The sequence below is a fragment of the Spea bombifrons genome, chromosome 8 (assembly GCF_027358695.1).
Source record: "Spea bombifrons isolate aSpeBom1 chromosome 8, aSpeBom1.2.pri, whole genome shotgun sequence".
NCBI lineage: Eukaryota > Metazoa > Chordata > Amphibia > Anura > Pelobatidae > Spea > Spea bombifrons.
Window position 1 is genome coordinate 14,904,603 of NC_071094.1, and position 20,796 is coordinate 14,925,398.

General features: G+C 45.2%; 1 protein-coding gene across 1 annotated transcript in view; it reads right to left on the bottom strand.

The window, feature by feature from the left end:
• The window catches only part of BRINP1 (BMP/retinoic acid inducible neural specific 1), a 287,987-nt gene extending 267,656 nt beyond the window's left edge, over positions 1 to 20,331 (bottom strand). Inside the window, exon 1 of the mRNA XM_053473899.1 lies at positions 20,086 to 20,331. The gene's annotated coding sequence lies outside the window, so the exon portion shown is untranslated. The remainder of the gene's footprint in view (positions 1 to 20,085) is intronic.
• Between the last annotated feature and the right edge of the window lie 465 nt (positions 20,332 to 20,796).

Consider the following 20,796-nt stretch of genomic DNA (forward strand, 5'->3'; position numbering starts at 1 on the left):
AGGTTGTTTATGCTCGCAGGTGAACGTCTGCGCAATGCGCTTTAACAATCTTCCTTGCCGGCACTTCCCACGGCCCCGCAAGACACCCAGGAGTCTGCGCTGGTAAGTCTAGGGGAGGGGGGGCACATCTTGGGGGCAGAGTGGCAGCATATCTCGGGGGGCAGAGTGACAGCATATCTCGGGGGGACAGAGTGGCAGCATATCTCGGGGGGGACAGAGTGACAGCATATCTCGGGGGAGGGCAGAGTGGCAACATATCTATTACATTTAGAATTAAAATGTGTCTTTAAAAAAGCACCTAACTTTTAGGGTGCGGCCTATACTCGGGTGCGGCCTATAATCGAGCCAATACGGTAATATTGTGTTTTTGACTCAGCTGTTTAACGAATCGCCTTTACTACTCTGTTACCATGGTTGCATACTGGATTCTAATCAGCCAAGTCCTTCCTGGCTATTTAAGCAGATAAGCCAATTTCTTACTTGCACTTATATTGTTTCTGGCAGCAAGTGCCTTCTCCTGTGTTCCTGATTATCTGTGCATAACCAGGCTGTGACGGACTCGTCCCTTCAGACACACCGCTGTGGATATTATACAGCCCAACCACCCTTTTGCCTGGGACCCGGTTTCTGTTATACCCCTTTTTCCTATTGCCCTGACCCAGAACCTGCCCTCTGCTGCCCACACCGCCAGGCCCAGTACCAGGACATACAGGTTTTACTTTTGGAACTGCTGGGAGGCTAGAATAGCCTCCTGCCCCACTGTGTGAACCAGACAGGATTATCTCCACAGGGTGCCCAGCCAGGGCTCCAGCCTATCGGTGGAAGATATCAGAGGTGGGGGTCTGTTTGAGGCTAATCCCTTTATCTCCCCTATTGTTCCTGGGAGACCTGAATCCCCCAGCTAAACGGGGAGGTTATGTTACTCAGACTTCTCATTCTGTGTGTGGATGTGATTATGTGGATATATATACCTGTATGTGTGTACAATAAAGCGTTCTCAATGTTATACTCTACACTGAGTCTCGTCTAGTGACTGAGAAACTGGGGAAGGTGTGTGTGTCCAGGGCTAACGAAGCATAAGATAGCGGAGGTAGTCGGTCGGACTAGCCAGATCCGTGACAGTGGTGGCAGCCGCGGGATTGCTCCTAGCTAAACGGGACATGCAAACCACTACCAGGACCAAGAATCCAAGACGGAGAGCACCCTACGAGTGCATGGACCAGCAGTATGCTAAACTTAAGCGGAATACTTTGAAAGACCTCCCTGGAGGCTCGAGGAAAGGTTGCCAGCAACAAAACCAGGGATACCATCATTGCGGAACTGATGGCGGATGACCAGGCTCAAGCCGGCCCTGTTACCCCAGCAGACTAGGATGAGTTCCAGAGGGACGTTCTGTTCCGCCTGTCCTGCTACGGGGATCATCTACCCGCAGAGATAGTGAACCGGGTGCTAGTGGAGGTGACTGTGCTGAGGTATCCCCAACAAGCACCTTCTTCAGGGGAAAGAGATGAGATTTTCCACCCTGAGGCGAGCAACCGCCGAAAGCTCCCCTATGCAGCCTTCAAATCCTTCATCGAGGCGGAGGGGGGCATCGAAGGATATCTCCAAGACTTCAAGCGGCAATGTCGGTTGCAACAAGTAAGAGACGCAGATAAAGTAACCATCCTCCCCAGCAAGCCAACTCGCTGGGTGGCTGAAACTATGAGCGAGTACGAGAACAAATACTAACTCGTTTTGCCATCACCCCGGAGGCACAAAGACTCAAGTTCTGTAGCCTGCGGAGGACGGAGAAAGTCACGTACCAAGAATGGGGGCATCAGATGCAGAAAGCGGTGCAAAACTGGCTCACAGGGAGCCGAGCAGTGACCGCCCAAGAGGTGACTCAGTTGTTCCTTCTGGAGCAGTTTTTTTAACCACACTCCCCCTGATGTCCGGGACTGGGTCCGGGACCGTCACCCCGAGACCTAGCCCAAGCCGTCAGCTTGGCAGATGAGTACCAGGACACGTGCGGGGCTAACTTGACCAACACCCGGCCAGCCCCTCGGTATCTGCCAGCCCCATCCCCACCGCAGGCTACAGCCATGGGATGTCCTTGCTACCCCCCACCAGCCGACACTTGGAGGTGTTTCTCGTGCAACCAAGCGAGACACATTATGTTGAACTGTCCCCAGCCGTCGGGACCATATCGAGGAAGGCCCAGGCGCACAGTGGTTCAATGCGTTGATCAGAAAGAAGACTGGGGAATTTTACACGAGGCAGACATCGTACAAGCCATTGAGGGGGACAACCGCCATCATCACTGCCAGCCTGTATTACTCAATGGGCAAGCGCCCAGGGGGCTCCATGACTCCGGAGCCACCTTAACCATGGTGGATCCCCAGAGGGTACCAGTCCCAGTAACAACTGGGAAATTTGTGGCAGTACGAGTCGCATGGGGCAAAGTATATGGAATCCCCACGGTTCGGGTGCATCTGGACTGGGGGGCAGCTGCCCGCACCCTAGAAGTGGGACTCATGACTGGGCTCCCCGAGGAAACTCTACTGGGCAACGACTTGGGCCATCTCACGTCCACATTTGGCCCCTCCAAACCTGCGGAAGCATACCCTGTTACCACCTGGCTACAAGCCCAACAAACCAAGCCACCTCCCTCCGAGACCCAGGTACGACCCACTGACCTTGACTTTGGCCCCGACCCCCTCACCTGGGACTCCTGACAGACTTCAGTAAGGAAGTACAACAGGACGACTCCCTAGCAGCATACCGACAGAAGGCTCTCAATAAGCCTGGGGATGGACGACTACTGGTTCCACTGGGAAGGGGACAGACTCTATCGTAGTGCCACGGATGGGGGGAAACAGACCGGTAAAGCGCCCAGGCCCAGCTAGTGATACCCCAGAAATATAGGGCAGACATACTACGCATCGGACATGTCATTCCCTTGGCCGGACATTTAGGACAGAGAAAAACGAGGTACAGAATCACCCAGAACTTTTTTTGGCCTGGTATCTCCGGGGACATTAGGGACTACTGCCGCACTTGTGAGATCTGCCAGCAGGTAGGCAAGAGAGGGGATCATCCGAAAGCTAAATTACGGCCCCTGCCCATGGTGCAAGAACTCTTCAGCCGGATTGCAGTAGATCTTATTGGCCCGTTAGCTAAGCCAAGCCCCACGGGGAAGAAATATATACTCAAGTGGTGGACTATGCCATCTGGTACCCTGAGGCTGTAGCATCAAGCCGAAACCATAGCGGAGGCGCTGTTGCAAATATTCTCCCAGGTGGGGTTTCCCCAGGAGCTGCTGTCCGATCAAGGGACACAGTTCACCACCCAACAGCTCTGGAAGTTGTGCGGTATTAAACCCCTTTATAGCTCCCCGTACCATCCACAAACCAATGGGTTTAATGGCACTCTGAAGCAGATGTTTCAGACCTTTGCCGCAGAGCACAAGAACTGGGAGTGCTACCTGCCCCATCTCTTGTTTGCCTACCGGGAAGTCCCGCAGGAGTCCACAGGGTTCTCCCCCTTCGAGCTGTAATATGGCCGGAGGGTTCGAGGCCTCTTAGATCTCCTGCGGGAACACTGGGAAGGCACAGTACCAACGGACGACCCGTCCGTAGTTACCTATGTATTGGGGTTCCGAGATAGGCTCCAGAGGTACACGACCCTGGTGAAGGACAATCTCCAGAGAGCTCAGGGCAGACAGAAGAGGTGGTATGACCGGTCGGCTAGGGATCGCACCTTCCAGATTACCAGGGGATCTTGAAACCCAGAAACGTATAGAGAGTGTTAGGCTAGCAGAAGGGCTGGCCCCCCTCAGAAAGGGACCAGGTCACCCAGATCTTAGAGGAACGACGAGCGATGTTCTCATCTCTACCTGGCTACACCCCCTAGCGGTTCATAAAGTGGAGACCACAGACCCCAATCCCTTAAGGCAACCCGCTTACCGCGTCCCTGATGCTATCCGAGAAAGCATGCTTCAGGAGATCAGGGAGATGCTAGATCTCGGGGTCATCGAACCCTCCATCAGCCCCTGGGCTTCCCCAGTCCTTCTCGTCCCTAAGAAGGATTGCACCACTAGATTCTGTGTTGACTATAGATGACTGAATGACCGCACCGTGACTGATGCGTACCCGATGCCCCGGGTAGACGACTTATTAGACCGGATCGCAGGGGGAAGGTTCCTCACCACTATCGACTATTGGCAGATACCTCTGGACGCGGAGGCTAGGCCGAAGTCTGCATTCATCACCCCATACGGCTTGTACCAGTTTAAGGTCATGCCGTTTGGGATGAAGAATGCACTGGCTACTTTCCAGCGGATGATAGACCGCTTGCTGGATGGGTTGCAGGAGTATGCCTGCGCCTATCTAGATGACATAGCCATCCATAGTGCCACCTGGGGGGAACATCTCCAACATCTACGGACAGTGCTAGACAGAATCCGCGATGCAGGGCTGACAATTAAGTCAGACAAGTGCCACATTGGTCTGTCTGAAGTCCAATATCTAGGACACCGGGTGGGGTGTGGGAGACAGAGCTCACTAAAGTAGAGGCGGTTGCCAACTGGCCAGTACCCCGTACTAAAACACAGGTCCCAGCATTCCTAGGGACTGCAGGTTATTACCGTAAGTTTGTCCCCAACTATAGCACTATTGCGAAACCCCTGACCGACCTGACCAAAAAGAGTTTGCCCCGACAAGTCCTGTGGTCTCCTGAGTGCGAGGCGGCGTTCAGACAACTCAAGCAGGATTTAGTGCAAGTTCCTGTACTAGCTGCCCCAGACTCATCCAAGCGCTTTGTCGTCCATACAGACGCTTCTATGTTCGGGTTGGGAGCAGTACTAAACCAGGTCAGAGACGATGGCGACGAACACCCTGTGGCATACATCAGCTGCAAACTACTTCCCCGGGAGGTGAGCTATGCTGCCATTGAAAAAGAATGCCTGGCTTTGGTTTGGGCTCTCCACAAGTTTCAACCCTATTTGTAGGGAGGATCCTTCACCGTCCTTACGGATCATAACGCCTTAGTATGGCTGAACAGGGTAGCCGGGGACAATGGCAGGTTATTATGGTGGAGCCTAGCCCTACAGCCCTTCAACTTCACCATTCAGTACCGGCCAGGGAGGTTCAACGGGAATGCGGATGGGCTGTCCAGACAAACGGACCTAACAGGGTGATTGTGTTTGGGAGGGGATGGGTACCAGGGCTTCGAACCATCCCAAGCGGACCCGATTGGGGTCACGCTGGGAAGGTCGAGGTGTTCCACAAGGAGGAGCATTGTGACGGACTCGTCCCTTCAGACACACCGCTGTGGATATTATACAGCCCAACCACCCGTTTGCCTGGAACCCCTTTTTCTTATTGCCCCGACCCAGAAGCTGCCCTCTGCCGCCCACTGAATGACCGCACCATGTGCCAATTTTGAAAGAGAAATCAAAGATTCTTAATATTGTGATCTCCTAGCAAGAGGCGACAGAGTTGAGAGAAAACGAATAGTTAATACTTGAAACCAGATGCTGATTTCATATATAACAATATGTTAGATTAGTAAAAGAGCTATATCAGAACTGATTTTAGTTTAATAGGTTAAATCAATCATATTCGTAGAACTACTTTTATTTAACTAAAACAATAACATTATATAGAATACATATGCATTACTGGAAGTGGTTAAACAAAGTAACCAAGCTCTATTTCATTTCATTACTATAATGTAACTTAAATAGAAAACTATCTTTTAATAAATGTTTCCTCTGAAGCCATTTCATTAAAATAAAAAAATCATCGATTTTAATCCACCCTGCAATTGATGCCTGGAAAAGCTTCAATATTAAGTTATATGGCTCCCAAATGAGAATTCTTACTTGGAAATCTTAGCGCATACTTGGAAATATTAGCGCATACTTATAGTATGTAGCACTGACAGGCAAGAAAGACTCCACCCTAAAGGTAAAGCAGGAAGAAACAAATCTTAAAAAGTTATACTTCCCCCTTGTTATCGTGTGCAAATAAAAAGGCATGGAATCAAAAAAGATACAAACAAAAAACTTTGTTGGCTGGGAAAATATTGCTGCTTCAGGATGTGCTAGGTCATTTATTTTTAAACTAACAAAGTTTTCTTTTCAACAACAAAAATTAATGATGTCCCAAGGGAATTCCCCCCTTCGCCCTTAAATATAGGTCTACTTTCCTCGAACCCCTATTTTTTTTTTAATACTTACATTTTCGCTTTTCTTTTTTTCCCCGCTCTCCTCCAACGTGGCGATCCACTGCCTGTCACGAGGAACTCTTCTGTGAGCCCTGCCACCTTGAGCATCAAGTCTTGAAAGGGGCGGGACGAAGAGCCTCACTGAGGCACTGCCACTGTGCAGCACGATGTGTACAAGACGGCCGCTTAACAAAATTAAAGCGGCCAGCGTGCACACACGGCAGTCTTACCACCTCACCTCGCGGCCGCACTACCTGAACGTTGGTCTGCCAGGAGGTGGTAAGACCATGGTGTGTGCACGTCGACCACTTTAATTTTATTAGGCGGCCGGCTTGCACACACACCGTGCTGCCCCATGAGCAAGGCCAGTCCGGCCTTGCTCACGTGGGCACATTGGACGCACCTGACCTGAAATGTGTCGAGCCATGGTATTAGGCATATCTGGGGATATACGGCATATCTGGGAGGCAGCGTGGCCAGCTTGTCAGATGTGCATTAAAAAAAAAGGTTTTTTTATTCTGCTCTTTGTTTTTCACCCAATTTATTCATTAACTTATTTTAAATCAACAAAAAATGTTAATTTTTTTATCCAATTAATCGGAAAAAAAAAAATAGGCCAACTAATTTTTAGTTGCAGCCCTAGTAAAGTTCTCTCTTGTACATTGACCTGCCGAACCTCACTTCCAGCACACCTATCACACCTCACTCTAACCATACTTCATTCCAATCACACACCACTCCGACGACCCCCAGCCAGCACATCGAATGCCCATTATACCCAGCCACCGCACATCACAACTCACTCCTATCACACCCCCGCCACCACACATCACAACTCACTCCTATCCCACGCAGCCACCACATCCCAACTCACTCCTATCATACCCAGCCGCCACACATCCCAACTCACTCCTATCACACCCAGCCCACCACACATCACAACTCACTCCTATCACACCCAGCCACTACACATCACAACTCACTCCTATCACACCCAGCCACTACACATCACAACTCACTCCTATCACACCCAGGCATCACGTATCAGGCCCATCATACCCAGCTATTACACATTAAACCTCACTCCCAGACAGCTTCTTTCTTCCTCCTCCTTCTTCTTACCTTGAGCAGAGCTAGAAATTCCAGAAGATACAAAAAGGGGCAAGCCAGACGAGCGACAGCAGGCCAGGAACGGAAAGGAAGGGGCGTGTCACGACAGAGACACTCAGGGGAGTGGCTGGGAGAATGAGAGAGGTGGCAGATGGCAAGATAGTCCCTAACCTGTCTCTCTACTGGTGCTGGCTGCTGCAGGGGAAGCTCCGCCCCTTGGAGTAAGTCTGTTGCCGGTTCCCTTATCACAAAAGAACAACACGCGGGCTGCACATTGACGTCTGGCGGCCCCACGTTGAATGCTCCTGACCTAGGCGACCTGGGATTTGTCGAGCCCTGTGCTAGGTCATCCTAGGCTGCACTCACAGAAGCTATTCAATGATGTGAGTTATACAACAGATTGACTTTTCTACCAAAGGTTGTGTCACGGAGCTGGATAGTCCGATTGACTACCACAGCTGACTTGTGCTCCCTTAGCCTGGGACAACACACTCTTTCCCCGGTTTCCCAGTCACTACCCGAGACTCAATGTAGGTTATAACCAAAATGAAGATGTAACGGGTTCACCAAGAGAGCTGTAGTAACTCCCAGAGATCACCCACATGTATCCTCCTCTTGTCCCCGGAATCACTTCCAGCACCAGTCAGCATGCACACCTTGGAACCCTGCTATGTGTACCCAATAATTAGACACAACTACCTTGAATTGAGTACAGCAGGAATGAACAATTTATTGTTGTAAAACATAGACTTATGTAGCCACAGAACTTCATTAACATAAATCAACATTGATAAACAGGTACATGTAGACAACCCAACCTTTAATCCCCTTTAGCTACTGAATATCCCCCTGGTAGCCATCCTGTTAATGGGATTAGTTTACACAATGGAGTTCCTGCCTGTTTGGCAGCCAGGCTGGAGCCATCTCTGACTACCTTGGGGCCTTGTATGTGTCATTCTGTCACAGAAGACTGATTTAGTTTAGACACACATGGCTGGATATAGTTAGCAAAGCAAACATAAAACAAGATATTGGGATACAAACCGCCCCTTAATCTGCCTCCCAGAGACAACAGGGGGAGTAACGGGAGTAACAATACAATAGGGTCCCAACCTCCACTATCTATTACTGGCCAAAACCAGTTCCAGGGTTGGCCGGGGTAAATGTCTGTAGCGGTGGAACTGGGAGGGGCAACATAGTAGTGCATCATGGGGTGGAGGGGTCTGATATTAAAGTAAAACAATGGCGGTCACTCCCTGGTTGCAGATTCTAGCTGTCAGCCAGAGATAATCCCCTCAGCAAGTGATGGGATGATATACTGCTGGGGGTAGCCACAGAAGTCTTTACAAAGTCAGGGCCCATAGTCAACAGGGAGTAGGCTGGCAGTCATGCCTCTCCAGGGGCCCCAGTGATGGAGGGTTCCATCACAGGTTGCACCCAAGCCATAAAAAAGGTCCAAACAGTAGCAATTGAAAAAAGTATAGATGGATTTCCAAGTCGCTGCTTTGCTTTGGAGGAAATTTGGGAGAATGCTCTTGTGCAATTTTGTCATAGCCAAACGTTTTGAGAATGACACAAATATTAATTTTCAAAAAGTCTGCTGCCTCAGTTTAAATGATGGCAATTTGCATATACTCTAGAATGTTATGAAGAGTCATCAGATTAATTGCAATCAATTGCAATGCCCATCTTTGCCATGAAAATGAACTTAATCCCCCAGAAGACATTTCTACTGCATTTCAGCCCTGCCCCAAAAGGACCAGTTTACATCATGCCAGAGATTCTCTTGTTAACACAGGTGAGAGTGTTGACATGGACAAGGCTGGAGATCACTCTGTTATGCTGATTAACCCCTTCAGACCCCTATGGACGTACCAGTACGTCCAAAAAACACATCCCAAGAATCCCCTATGGACATACCGGTACGTCCTGCCCTTCTTGACAGCCTGGACTACCCCCTGACAGCAGAAGCCAGCATCACTGGCTTTTTGCTGCCCGATCTGATGTAACAGCTTCCGGCACGAAAGACGGAAAACTGTTACATTTGTAAACACCGATCACGCCCAATCCGGAAGGGAATGCCCAATCGTGCGGTCCCTGCAGGGGATATCCTGTCCTCCGATGAGGCACAGACGCTGTGATCTCTATTTAAGTCTGTGGGGACTTGCATAGAGATCACAGTGTGATCAGTGCAGGGGGATCGCAGGGAGGAGAGTGAGAAACCATGTTTCTCATCCTCCTCACATACTGAAACACAAAACAAAATGATTAGTGATTTAAAAATATAATGATAAATAAATCACTAAAATAATACAATAATAAAAAAAAGTGAGCTAAGTGATGTCATTGTGACATCACTGGCATTAATAACATGTTCAAGACTAAGAGAACCTCTAACCATTTTTTTTTTAAATATATAAAAAAATACAAAAAAATACAAAAAATAAAATATATGAAAAAGATAAAAACAATAAAAAAAGAAGAGAAAAATCCTTACATCCCATTGCCCTAACACAACATCCAAACAAAATAACCCTCCTGCCCCCGTTCACAACCCCCAAACCCATTAAGCCATAACCATAAAAATTCTACAAATAATGTACACTTTATAGTATGTTCCCTATAAGTGCTGGGAAAGTATGGAAAATATATTTAAATTAGGTATTTCTGAAACCAGGACACCTGAATTGATAAATTTGGAGGGGATTCTCTATCACTTTACCTTAATTTTTTGAGTATTCAGAGGGAAAATTTATTAAAAAAATTAGGTGTTTTTTTTCAAATTTTCGCTAGTGTTTACTGAATTTCTCATCCTAACTTTTCAGCTAATCATCTAACTATGCTATCAAAAGAAAGCTCTATCTCTCCTTGGAAAAACAATATACAGTTTACATGGGTACACTATTCACAGGAAAGAAGAATAGTCGCTGAACCAACATACCACAAAAATGGCAAAATTGCTTCGGGACTTGAGGTACCAAAAACCCCTGGGATTAAAGGGGTTAACGAGCAGCTTCTGACGGTGTTTCCATCACAGGTACATACAACCATTTCTGCTCTCACTAGTACCATTGAGCCTTAACATTTAAGATCTGTAATAATTGAGGGAAAGAGTGTAAGATGTTACCTTAATATCCCGGCATCTTCTTCTTCGGTGGAAAAGTTTAGGTAGGCAACAACTAATTGATATTGCTTGTATACATGATGATGAATGTTCTTATTCCACAGCAACAGTGAATATAAGTACTGGTATGGGGTTACAGTGGTACCCTTATTACCTTATGATGTCATGTTAGGACAGGACTTCCTGAGTCTTCGCCAGTTATGGGAAAATTCCCTGGGACCCGAAAATAAACTTCCAGAAAAGACAGAATATGTGTTCCCTTTCTCAGAGGTTGAATTGGTACAGCATATTGAAAAAGGCATGCTTAGGTGCTGAGGGTAATCCAAATGAAACTGATCCCCCCCAAAAGAGAATGACTGATCCAAATGAGACTGAGTATCGCCAGAAGGGGTAGAATTCTATAACTTAGGCATTAGCACTAGAAATTGAGAGCAGCGTGATGGGAGGATCCCACCTGAGTGGCAGCAAGACAAAAAATACTGTAAACGATGAGAAGTCTCAATTCTTACTTTGCAAAGAAAAACAATTTGCTTTATTGTGCAGAATATGTTGGGCGAAAATGGCATTTTCGGCCGAAATAATGACTCTGCTCTGTTCCTTCTTCCCTGGGGGAGGTGAGAGCTCTGCAGTTCAGGTAAGGGGGTGGGGGAGGGTTATGAACAAGTATGTGTTATTAAGGGAATGAAGATGAGTATATGAATTAGTGAATTCATGTTTGTGAATGAATTAAGGTGAATGAGTGTGTGTGTGTGATAACATGGATGTGTAAGTGGGGGGGGGGGTGGCATGGCATTGGGAGGCTGTAATCAGAGCCGGCCTTAGGTGTTCTGGCGCACTGTGTGGACTACTCCTCTGGTGCCGCCCCACCCCCAAAAAAAAGTTGTAACAAACAACTAGCTTTGATTAAAGATAGTTTATGTGCAAGTGCAAACAAGTACAGTAATATATAACTGGAAACAATAATATACATTAAATACAAGGAAAAAATTGCTAATCTGCTGTAACAAAAACATTTCTTTTAATATTGAAAAAATTGGACCCCAGAAAGCATTTCCTTGGGCCCTGCTCCAGGCTCCCTAGCGTTACCCCCCTACAGATCAGGGGAAGACTGTGATAGTCAGTGTAGTCTTCCCTCCTTCTCACCCTGACCATGACTTTGAGAGGTCCTCTCCCCTGAAATCATTCCCAGTCCCTTTGTCCCTCATTCACTAAGCCATATCTTTCTTTTCCTTCCTCCCTGTGAACTATAGATCAAACACATATAAACAGCACTTCCATATATCGATCACATACAAACCCCATATTTGCAGGTATGCATAAATGATGTATGGAAACATATCAGGTATAGATCAACAGAATCAACACAAAAACCAAGCTTTGCAGGTATAGATCAATTGAAAATCAGCATTGAAGGTATATATCAAATAAACAGAATCAGACATACAAACCCTCTATTTGTAGGTATACCAGGGCTCGACAAATACCTAGCTGTTTGTCAGCCTGTTACAGCCCCAAAAAATGCCGGCAGACCGGCACAGCCACCCCGAGCCCGCCCCCGAGCCTGCCCCCGAGCCTTTGATCACTCCCAAGGAGTAATTCTGTAGGCTGAAAACACGATTGCCGGCAAACCAGCAATTGCATTTTCAGCTGCCACAGATCGCTCCATGAGAGTGACAGTGCAGCGTTAACCCCTTCAATGCCGTGATTGCTGCATTTTAGGGGTTAATACCCGTTTTGTACGGGGCTCTGCTGCTATGGTCTACCTGGAAGCCAAGGCAGACCAGCAACAGCAAAAACGAGCCCCCACAAGCCCTTTGATTACACCTACAGGAGTGATCAAAGAGACTCCTCCCACCAGACGCCAGTCTACCGTCTGTGTCCCAGCTGCCAGAGGCAGCTTCAGGTGCAGGGGAGAGGGTTCTTCGGTCTCCACATGAGTGTGGGCACCAGTCACAACCCTCCCCTGCTGCCTGATCACTCCATTAAAGCGACAGTGCAGCGTTAACCCCTTCGATGCCACAATTGTGTATGACACATTTACATCATTGCAGGGGTTAACATTTGTGCCCACAAGCTTGTGTGGACTAAATGTCAGTCAATGCTGTGCTCCAATGGAACATCAGCATTGAAAGCGTTAAAAAAACATCAAAAAAACAACAAAAAACACCACTGACCTGAAAGTCCAGGGTGCTTCCAGGTCAAATGCTGTGAGTTTAGTAATTTGTCAAGCCCTGAGGTATACAATAATAATGTATGAAAACAGAGTGTATCAGATACAGATCAACAGAATAACACACACCCAGCATTGCATGTATAATTCAATTGGAATTCACATATTAACTCAGGGCTTAACAAATTTGTTGTGAATCTAGGCGCCAGCTAAAAAAGTTAGCAGCCAGGATTTTTTTTTAAACTAACAGTTGGTTAGGAGTAGGGCTGCAACTAACGATTATTTTAATAATCGATTAGTTGGCCGATTATTTTTTCGATTAATCGATTAATCGGATAAAAAAACGAATGTAAATTTTTCATTTATTTAAAATAATTTACTAAACAAATGATGTTAAATACAAACAGCAGAATAAAAAAACTTTGATAATAAATTTCTTGTCTTCATTTCCCAACCAGCCCCCCAATATATGCACATTTGAGCCCAGGCTTCCTACGCTGCCTCCCAGACATGCCATGCTGCCCCCCCACATATGCCACACTGCCTACCACAGCACTCCACGCTGCCTCCCACATATACCACACCACGCTGCCTCCCACATCTGCCACTCCACGCTGCCTCCCACATCTGCCACTCCACACTACCCCCCACATGCCACTGTGCCTGATACGCCTTATACCCCCTGAAACACCACTCCATCCTCCCCAGACATGCCACACTGCCCTCCCCACATATGCCACGCCATGCTGCCTCCCACATCTGCCACTCCACAATGCCTCCCACATATGCCACGCTGCCTCCCACATCTGCCACTCCACGCTGCCTCCCACATCTGCCACTGTGCCTGATACGCCTTATATCCCCTGATACCCCACTCCATCCTCCCCAGACATGCCACCCTGCCTCCCAGACATGCCACTTCTCTACCCCCAGATATGCCTTATACACCCTGATACACCACTCCGTCCTCCCCAGACATGCCACACTGCCCTCCCCACATATGCCTTATATACTGTATATGCCTTATACCCCCAGATATGTCACTTCACTGCCCCCAGGATTTAGATTCCCCTAAATTAACCCTAAACTCCCCATTAACCATAACTGCCCCTAAATTAACCCTTAACACCCCCTTAACCACAGCATCCCCTAAATTAACCCTAAAGACCCCATCAACCACAGCATCCCCTAAATTAACCCTAAACACACCATTAACCACAACTGCCTCAAATTAACCCAAAACACCCCATTAACCACAGCTGCTCCTAAATTAACCCTAAACACCCTATTAACATAACTGTCCCTAAATTAACCCTAAACACCCAATTAACCATAACTGCCCCTAAATTAACCCCCACCTCCCTAACTTTCAGTAGCCCAAATATATATATATATATATATTACATACATATATACACATATATATATATATATATATATATATATACATATATATACACACACATATATATATATATATATATATATATATATATATATATATACATATACTTACAGTTAGATGAGTGTCACAGCCATGTGGTTCTGGCCTGGAGAAGGAAGGGGCGGGGCCAGTTGTCACAGTGATTACAGGGAGGGGGAGTAAGTAGGAGCTGCTGCTGTGAGACGGTGAGTCAGACTAAACGGATTATATAATGAGGGGGATTTTTCAGAGCGTTTGCTCTGAAAAAACCCTCATTTTATAATCGATAATAATCGATTCAACTAATCGATAATGACATTCGTTGCCAACGAATTTCATTATCGATTATTATCGATTTTATCGATTAGTTGTTGCAGCCCTAGTTAGGAGGGATCTGATCATCAGCCCACTAACTAAACTCACAGCATTTGACCTGGAAGCACCCTGGACTTTCAGGTCAGTGCTGTTTTTTTATTTATTTTTTTTAACTCTTTCAATGCTGATGTTCCATTAGAGGACAACATTGACTGATATTTAGACCCCAGAAGCTTGTGGGGACAAATGTTAACCCCTGCAATGGCACGAATTGTGTCATACACAATTGTGGCATTGAAGGGGGTTAACGCTGCACTGTCGCTCTCACTCGGACTGTCACTCATGTGGAGACCGAAGAACCCTCCCCCCCGTCCCTGAAGCTGCTTCTGGCCCCTGGGAGGCAATTGCTGGTCTATAGACCAGCCATTTCAGGGAGGAGTCTCTTTGATGACTCCTGTAGGCTTCCATGCCTACATGAGTCATCAAAGGGCTTGTGGGGGCTCGTTTTAGCTGTTGCCAGTCTGCCTGGCTTCCAGGCAGACCACCAGCAGCAGAGCCCCGTACAAAACGAAAATTAACTAAATTGCATTGGAGGGGTTAACGCTGCACCGTCACTCTCATGGAGCGATCAGGCAGCAGGGGGGTGTCAGGTCCCCACACTTGTGGGATTTAGGGGCAATGCAGCGACCTCAAAGGAGAACTCCACGATTTACTCTGAAAAAGGAACATCGTGCTTATTGAAGAAACTCGTGAGGGGGATCCTGTGTTTAAGTCCCTTTGATTTTAAGAACTGTTTGCTTGTTTTGTTTTTCTTTTGTATGTCTTGTTTTTTGTAATTGTGGCATTGTGTAACATTTGTCTTTTTGTTATTAAAATATTAATAATCCAAATCTGTCTTTGAACACTAGTATTGATGTCCACAAACCTTGAGGAGGATAACACGTTACCAAATTGTTATTACCTAATTTCTAGAGGATATATATATATATGTTGTTTGCCCTGGGTGGGTTGATATATATAGATATTTTAATTTGGGTATCTCACGAATCTGGTATCAAAATCGTGAGTGCTGGCAGACTACCTGGGGGGATACAGGCAGGATTTGGGGGTTAATTTGGTATAACTAATGCCTTGTTAAGGGGTGAAGTTAGTAAATCCAGAGTCCTTGTGCTATTAATCCCTCGCCTCCACGCCCTCCACACAGTCACGGCTTGGCAAGTAGTCCTGACCGTGACAACATGTAAACTATTTTTCATATTTAATAAAAACTAAGATTTAAAAAAAAAGTATTTTTTTGTTTTTATTTGCCACTCTACCCCCAGTTATGCACATCTGCCCCCCAGATATGCCTTATACCCCCTACCTAATAAGCCACTCTGCCCCCAGATACGTTTATAGCGACAGAACTATTTTTTAAAATGTTTAAAAAAAACTCACTTTCTGATGAGTCAGACAAAGACTGACTCAAATCATCAGCTCCTGGTGTGATTAGGGATCACACACCCAACTGTATGGAGATACTGAATGGAGATATCAAGTCTGTTTGAGGAACCCCACGGGCAAAACGCGGAGGATTCACAGAGACACTTAAATAGAGTATATTTTATGATAGTGTTGTAATTTATGTAATAAAGTATTTATTCTACATTTTACATCATGTTTTATATTATATTTATATACATATACTCCATACACTCTGCTGGATCCACTCTGCTGTTCATCACCTTAAAGGGGGAGTACTGCACCAAGTCAGTACAGTGTTCTTTATCCCTGGAGCCAGGTTACAGACTCTAGGCAAGGTGAGACTCTAAATGTAGCCACCTTTTTCTGTTCCATTTCTGAGGTGTTTCAATACTGCTCTATGTGATTTTATCCATTTGTAGATATCTCTATTCAAGTACAGTTGGGTGTTTGATCCCTAATCACACCAGGCTCTGCTGATTTGAGTCAGTCTTTGTCTGACTCATCAGAATGTGAGATTTTTTTATACATTTTTTTTTAAAAAAATCACTATGTTTTATCATACAGAGTGCACTATTATCATTTTTTTTTCTTGTCATTTTTTATGTCATTTATTCTACATAACCCATTCCCTTCCGGTGCTCCACCATAAAAGCCCTGGCAGCAGCGGAGGTTGTCTGTGTGCATCCTGCAAACGTTCACCGGCTGCGGGATGCGCACAGACACAGGGCATCTAGGGTGGAGCACCGTATGGTCATGTGATGCCGGGGCTCCGTCATAGAAGCCCCCAAAGGAAGTGCCGGCAGCAGCAGAGGCTGTCAGAGACGAGGATCCCGGTCTCCTGCAGCACTGCGGGGGATCTGGATCTTAGTCTTGTAGTCAGACCTCTATTTGAGGTCTGATTAGAAGACGACCTTGAATATCAGACGAGGGATATTTTTCAGAGCATTTGCTCTGAAAAAAACCTTGTCTTATAATTGAGCAAATACGGTAATTTAGGAAAGAACAGAAGCCTGAATATAAGACTACCCTATGACAAAAATGTGTTACTAGTAAAAATTAATTCATATGTAAAATATTTGTCATATTTAATACAAACTATGATTAAGAAAAAGTATTTTTTTTTGTTTTTATTTCCTTTTATTTGCCAACCTGCTCCCCAGGTATGCACATCTGCCCCCCAGATGAGCCTTATACACCTCTATATGCCACTCTGCCCCCCAGCTATGCCTTATACACCTCTATATGCCACTCTGCCGCCCAGATATGCCTCATACCTGCCTATATGCCACTCTGCCTCCATGATATACCTTTTAACCCCCATTATGCCACTCTGCCCCCCCATAAATGCCTTTCAACCCCCTATATGCCACTCTGCTACAGGAATGCCTACAGGAATCCCCCATATGCCACTCTGCCCCCACCCTCTATTTGAGGTCTTATAAGATGGCCTTGAATATAAGACGAGGGGTATTTTTCAGAGCATTTTCTCTGGAAAAAAGGACTCGTCTTATAATCGAGCAAATACGGTATATATGATTGTTAACAGCAATCACACTCCTATCATGCCCAGGCAACCAGTACATGCTGGTTAAAGGTGTGGGGGGCTCATTTTCAGTTACGGCCAAGGGCACTTGGGCACCAGAAAAGGAAATAATTCTTTGACAGCTTTACTGGCATGGCGTCTACTACAAAACACGCATTTTGAAAAGCCCTGTTTAAAGTTTTTAAGAGATATAGATTATGACACCCAGTACCCTGAAGTCGTACCATTATGAAATACCTCGGCCAAGAACAAAGCTAAGAAATTAATGTTTATGCTTAGTATGGATACCTAAGGCAGTTCTTACAGACCAGGGTACTCCATTTAATGCCTCGCGTGATGAGTTATGTAAACTTTTTATTATTAAACAACTAAGAACCCCGTTTCCCATCCCCAGACTGATGGCCTCATTGAAAGATTTAACAAAACTTTAAAGACAATGTAAAGTGGTCGATAAGAATGGGAAGAATTTGGATTGTTTATTACCCTACCAATTATTTGCTATAGGGGAAGTACCCCAAGTTTCTACAGCATTCTCTCCATTTGAAATATTAAATTGTAGACACCGTAGATATTGCTAAAGAGACGTGAAAACTGGAACAAACTCGATTCAAGAGCATTATTGAACATGTGGCCCAAATGCAAGAAAGAATGGAGGCAGTAATGCCAATAGTGAAAGAAAATATGTTGTGCAGAGAACCAGCTACAATAGGAATGCTAGGGTTTGGGTCTTCCAGCCACAAGTTAGGGTCTTGGTGCTTGTCCTACAGTAGAGAGTACATTTCTTGCAAGCTTGCAGGAACTGTGCGAGATCATTGAGAAGGGTAGTGATGTCAACTATAAAATTAGACAACCTGATAAGAGAAAACAGGAGCAAATATATCATGTAAATTTATTGAAACCCTGGACAGAAAAAGAGGTTTTAGTGACAATAAAGACAAGGTTCCTGAAATCAAAGTAGCAAAGGAACCTGGGGTGAATATTGCTGAGACAATAGCTCCTCACCAAATGCAAGAAGTTAGGGTAGTGGTTTGCAAAAACCAAGATGTGTTACCTGTTAAAAACAATAACACAGAAGCATTTGTGAAGCAAATTTCAATGAAAAATGTTTGTATGACAAGTGTAGAAAAGCTCCTCAGGATATATGCCTGGGTTGTCCGCTTTCATAATTATTTACTTTTGTTTGAGTACTCTGAACTTGGGGCTGTTAAACAGTTACACATGCAACATAATCCAAGCAAAAGAAAACAAAACAAAACAAACTGAATATTTCAAGTTTGGAAACTGTAGCTGGCATGTTCCAATTTGAGCTCCATAATGTTCAAAAATCATTAAAAATCGTATGCATTTGACAGCTGAGTGGTTCCCTTAAATATACATGTATGTGCCCCCTTCCAAATGCATTTGCACCTTTTGCCTGCCCTCGGCAATTTTCCATGCAGGAAATATGTTTGGCCAAATATTACCACCAACCACATCTTTTATTGTTGCCCTTAGTTGGCAGGATGCAGTAGCCAAGAAACTAAATAAAGGAAACCACTGCTCATTCAGCATTTGATGGCCCAAAGGGTTAGAAAATACTTTGTTGTACCTGATCACACCAGTTTTTGGATATTGTGAAGGACAGAATGTGAGTCCTAGTTTCAATGCACACGAGAAGTCACAAGCTCCTAGTAGCTGTGTTTCTTTTTACATAGTTTTGGTACTAAAAACTGAAATATTTGCACATTTCAGTAGAATAATATCTACATGTAGATTAAGTCAGCATAAAGATTTGTAATCGGTTTGTGTTACAATGATACTGTACAATAAAACAGTTAATCACACGACAGGGCCCAAATCATACAAAGGAAATTTGAATTAAATGAAACAATTTGAGACCTTAGTAAAATGGCTAGAATCCCACATGCCTTATTCATGCAGCATTTATTTTTGATACTGGATTATTAGAATTTACAAAGTCAACACACATGGCTCTTTACATCAATGGCTAGGTAGAATTGCCAACAACCCAACGCTACATCCAAGGTCACTGCCATTAACACTCCTTTATAACATGCAATCGTGTGTTCGAAGCCCAAACAATGTAAAAGATCATGAGAAAACTGACGACTAGAGATCTTGCATAGCAATAAAAAACCAATGTTAAACGACATGGGCTCTACATCACACGTCACCATCTAAATCCACAAGAAATCACTTAACATTAATGCCTCATCTCTATTTAAACAGATTAAATGTTTCAATTAAATATAAACTCATATAAACTCATTGTACATATCCTAGCTTAACCAGGCTGTCATCTGCGGATCATCTGTGTGCTTGTGTTTCCATCATGTTATTAACGTGCGTATCATCAGAACTGTGTTGAGTGCACGCGTGTCTCTGCATACATTTAGGTATTGAAAAGCCTACGTAGGTATACGAGTGACCAAAATTATTTATTTTCTATAGGAATTTAATTCTGTTACTTTGCTGTCATAGAAATGTGGGTGACAAACCGTCAAAGTATGTGTGTATGTATGTATATATATATATATATATATATACACATACATACACATACATACATACATACACACACAAAAAAACGCTTATAGCTGTGCTCAAGGTTGAAGTCCCTGCATTGTGGTCCTGCAAATGCCTTCACGATAGTCTATATGTCAAAATCCGCAAATACGTGCCTGTTCTTGTATATGTGCCTAGTGGTGTATAGGAGACTGTGAACTTACCTGCTGTCAGTGCGCCTCTCCGGCAAAACATGGATATTCAAGAGATGCTAGAATCCAAGGTGGAAGACCACGAGCACAGTGGGCATGATGGGGATGCTGGATGGCTAATTCCGAGTTAACAGTCCTTATCATACCGAGGAAAAAAAACGCCCTTTTCTAAACTCAAAGCATAGAAAATCAAATACAGACCATGGCATTCGCTGTACCGACTACTTCACACGCCCTACTATTCATGCAGACAAAATGATGACTGGAGCAGAAAGGGAAGACAGGGGTGGGAGGAGAAAGAGGAGGGAGATGGGTTGGAATGAATGAGGATGGTCGGGGCCACGATGGTATGATTGTCGAGCTTTTCGCTTGAGATTTAGGAGGAATAGGAAGAAGACGGTCCGAACACATAAGCATGGCGTGAAATAAGTGCCGAATATGTTAGCGAAAACAAACAGAACAGACAAGATCGAGTGAGAAGCTAGACGCTTCCAAGATGGGGGTACGTATGATAGCGTGTCGCCATAGCGGAAGAAAAACGCATGTAGGTTTGGAAGAAAGCCTTGAAGATCGTGAGCTGCATAGGGAAAGTGGATGTAGCACGAAGACGTATACAGAGAATGTCGTTCGGATTACCAACTGTGTAATTCCATTTTGTTGCGATAAACAGTGCAATGCTCTGTGTTAGAATCTGATCAAACACAGAATTATATAAAACCGCAA